Below are 4,508 nucleotides of genomic sequence, written 5' to 3'. Positions count from 1 at the left end.
TTCATAATATTACGGTCACAAGCATCCATCGAAAATAGTCAAATTATGTATTTTTGTGCAGAATATGCGTTGACGCAAGGCGGAAAATGCGATCACAAGAAATCAATGGTTGAACGCAGCGTTACCGCAAGGCTTTGCGGTGATTTGCACTCGCAGATATCTGCTCAAGAAGGATTTTCGCATAGAGCCGGTGCAACTTGGTGGGCGCATCTGGGTGAAAAGCATAATAAATCACGATGGGACAGAAAGCTGATGATAGTCGATTCCGAATTAAGTTGACAAGCCGCTAATGAACTATTGTAGCAAGTACACTTTTGATGACAAATATTCGGCACATCAGACAGAGAATTAATGCCATCCCATCAGTGCAATCATTAGAGAGAAACAACCTTTCACACCAAAGCTCTATAAATACCGAATGCAACCTTCAGTGAAAGAGTTCGGACAGTTAGATAATTTTACCTTAGATAGAATTAGCCTTGCTCTTAGTTTTTCTTTTACTTCGAAGGCAGAGCAAGAGAAGGGAAGAGACGCCAGAAGATCGCTCTGGTCAGCTTGAGAGAGAACCCATAGGCGTGGAAAAGCGGAGAGAGGGCCGACTCTCGCGAAAACAAGACTATCTTTTGAACAGAGTAGAGAAGAACAGTGTAAAAAGCCTTGGGAAGCAAGAGATTGCTACCAGGCTCTTTATTCTCATTTCACATTTTTATTTTGTATTTCAACTCTATATATATAAAATGGAACCTGCTTATCTACATCTGTTCACTCTCTTAAAAGCACGCATGAGTAGCTAAATCTATCAAATGGATTGAGAAGAACTAAGCTAACATGACCTAGGATCTTTATTACATGTGGTTATCTTGTCTTATGTTGCGCCCAACACCCCTTTAAAGCTACTCGAGAGAGAGTCTAAAGAAAAAACCTAAGACTTGAAAGAACTAGGTTAGAATCTAGACTCGAGAGAGTAAGATTAGATCTGCATAAGCAAGAGATAAGGACTTAGAGATAAGCTCTGTTTGCCAACATGCATCGCATGCACCCTAGAGATAGGTTATGATATTATGTAGTTACCTTGTTTGAGTGTGTGTCATTTTTCATCGCATAAATAAGAACAGAGGCTTATGTGTAGGTCCTATAGACTTATCGCATATATCGCATGCGTTCTAGAACTAGAAGCTATAGCATTTGCATTGAGAGATGATTTTCTATTGTATGTGTGTTGCATGATCGCATAATATGAACGCATCCTAGGAAGTGTTAGTTGAACCCCTTCTCAACCCGTTCCCTGCATATTCATCACATCTTCCATATTATTAACTCTTGTCTTAACTTCGCCGCATACTTTTTATTACCGCAAACAACAACCCAAAAACAACTCTTGATTTACTAGTTACCGCAAAGACTTCTTAAAAATTATCACCGCATACTGTTTTCCTTGGTCCCTGAGTTTGACCCTGGACTTGCCAGGAAACTCAGTAGGATTTATACTTAGATTCTGCTGAGAAAACTTGTTGCACAATGCATTCACATCACTGCAATTCATTTCATAAAATAACGCATCAATTTTTTGGCGCCGTTGCTGGGGACTTCGGCAATTCAGTGTGCTAACGGTAATTTTTCTGATCTCTTTGTAGCTCTCGATCTTTGGCAAATTATGACCCAGAGATTGAGAGGATGTTCCGACAAAGATTGAGAGATAGCTGCCAACAACAACAACCAGATAAAGACGACATGGCAAAGCAGCCTGGAAACGAAGCACCAAATAAAAACAATGTCATGGCGAATCCAATCCTACTGGCAAACGATCGTAATAGACCCATTTGGGACTATGCATCACCCAACCTCTACGATTTCTCCCCAGGAATCATGAGGCCTGCCCTTGATGGATCTCGATTCAAAATGAAACTGGTGATGCTGCAGATGATCCAGACTGCTGGGCAATTTGGAGGAAGGCGTGGCAAGGACCCGCACGCCCACCTCTGGAGCTTCATAGAAATCTGTAACACTTTTGTGTTCCCGAATATCTCTACCGAAGAAGTTCGACTAATTTTGTTTCCATTTTCTCTGTGTGATCAGGCACGAAAATGGGCGTACTCTCTCGAACCGGGAGAGATAACTTCGTGGGAACAAGTCGTGGAAAAGTTCATGAAGAAATATTTCCCACCAACCGAGAATGCCAGGAGAAGGAAATTAATGACGAATTTTGAACAAAAAACTGACGAATCGCTCGGCGATGCTTGGGCGAGGTTTAAGAGGCTGGTAAGAGACTGTCCACATAATGGCTTACCAGACTGCTTGCAGATGGAGATTTTTTTTTAATCAAGGATTGAACCTTGCTTTGTAGACCGCTGCCAATGTGGCAGCAGCTGGTGGTCTGCTTGACAAAACATATGAGGAGGCCAAAAATATACTTGATCACATTTCCAAAAATCACGAGGACTGGCAAGAAAGCGATCAAAGATTAAGAATTAAAGATAGTGACGTGAACAACGGGGCCATAGCATGCCTTCAGAACCAAATGTCTACGATAATGAGTTTGATACAAGGCATCGCAATTAATAGCACGGGAGCGAAAAAAGGGCAGGTCAACACAATTGTTCAGACGACCGCAAGTTGTGTTATCTGTGGAGACGCTCATCCGATGGAAGAATGCCCAAGAAATCCGCAGTTAGTATGATTCATAAAGAACAACCCCTATTCCAAAACGTACAACCTCGGGTGGAGAAACCACCCTAATTTCGCATGGAAAAATCAACAACAAACCTTTTAACCAGTGGCGCAAAAAGAAAGGTCACCCGGATTTTTCCTGTGAACCAAAGGTCTAATGCATAACCAAGCTAGCAGTTCGCAGACACCACAATCTTCGTCCTTAGAGAGCTTGCTGAAGCAATACATTGAGAAGAACGAATCAGTGCTTCAGAATCAAGCAACGTCCATTCGAAATCTCAAAATTCAGCTGGGACAAATTACGGGCGAGCTCAAAAATAGATCGCAAGGAGCTTTGTCGAGCTCAACTGAGCTTCCTCGCAATGCTGGGGGACAAGGAAGGAACAATTCTTAGTAATCTCCTTGCTAAGTGACAAAATGACTGCAGAAGTAGGGGAGGAACCCATCACGACCAACTTGAATGCGGTGACAACCGAGGACCTGTTGACTTATAATTTGGAAAAGCCCGAGAAGATGAACCCTGAAGTTGCATCCACCCCTGAGCCTTTAGAACACGAAATAGAAGAAGTCCAGCTACCAACATTCCCGCAAAGATTGAAAAAGAAACAGAATGATGAAGAAAATATTGCGACAGTGGCAATAACACAAAATGCTATGATCCCACAAAAAATGTGCGACCCAGGAATCTTCACGATATCATGCTCCATTGGAGGGGTCTATAGTGGCAAAGCACTATGCGATCTTGGGGCGAGTATAAACGTAATGCCGCTATCAATCTTCAAACGATTGAATATGGGCAAACTCATGCCCACAACGGAGACTCTCTTACTTACGGATAGATCCCGAATACATCCTGAAGGAGAGTTGAAAGATGTCGCAATCTCAATTGATAAATTCATCTTGCCGGCAGACTTCATCATTTTGGATTATAAAGCAGACGAAGATGCGGCCATCATATTGGGACGACCATTCCTTTCGACCGGTCGCGCTCAAATTGATCTGCGAAAGGGGAGATTGTGATGAACATTAACGGGAAAAAGCTCCGGATTAAGGCAATCAAGATTCCAGAGGACAGAGAAAAGAAGAAAAAGCCGCCATGGACGTAAAAAGTCCAGCTTATACCACAAAATAAGCAGTCCCTGCGTCACTATGCGATCCAACCTCATCAGGTACGCAATCCTTTTGAATACCCTTTTTCTACATCAATACTTCATGACCTCTCATCACCTTGTTGTTATTTGTTATCGCATATTTACAACTTATCTAAAAAATAAAAAAAAGTTGCGATCATGCTGAATGATTGCTGTAAGCTATTTTGTTAACTCTGTTTTTTTAATATTATTTGACCATCTCAGTGTTTTTCTTGCAAAGATCGAGGTGAACGATTGCGAAGGTGTTACATGAAGACGCCCTACTTTATTCCGTCACCACAATCCAAAGAAAGTTGATCGCCGCAAAGTAGGATACGTCAACAAACAATGCGGGCGACAACGCAAATTTGGGGGTTGTATCTTTCCTTGACTTTATTCCAAATTTCGATATCGCTTTTAATTTTGAAAATTTTATCACCGCATCCTCTTTGGTTACCACAATCATTTAACACTGATCAATTTAGTAAGTCGCCGCATGCTTTCTCTTTGCCAATTATGATTTCAATGATGAAACACATGCTTCTATTTTTTCGTATACACTAGAGTCAACTTAATTTTAGGATAGTCACCTCATGAAATTTTTCTAAAAGTTAGTGGTCTGCTAGCTTTCTTTCAAACTGACCCTTTACGAAGCTTCCTAAGAACATCGCATGACTTCTTTCAATCTTTTAGTAATGAGGACATTTCCGC

The 4,508-nt window shown here is 41.5% G+C and overlaps 1 non-coding gene across 1 annotated transcript; it reads right to left on the bottom strand.

The window, feature by feature from the left end:
* Positions 1 to 2,178: 2,178 nt before the first annotated feature.
* On the bottom strand, positions 2,179 to 2,285 carry LOC120087402 (small nucleolar RNA R71). Its single transcript, XR_005484540.1, has one exon. It is a non-coding gene; the product is annotated as a small nucleolar RNA R71 (small nucleolar RNA).
* Positions 2,286 to 4,508: the final 2,223 nt, after the last annotated feature.

Source organism: Benincasa hispida, chromosome 9, assembly GCF_027475165.1.
Source record: "Benincasa hispida cultivar pf3 chromosome 9, pf3_genome.v1.1, whole genome shotgun sequence".
Taxonomy (NCBI): Eukaryota; Viridiplantae; Streptophyta; class Magnoliopsida; order Cucurbitales; family Cucurbitaceae; genus Benincasa; species Benincasa hispida.
Note: the sequence above shows the minus strand (reverse complement) of the source record. Positions and strands in the feature narration are given on the sequence as shown.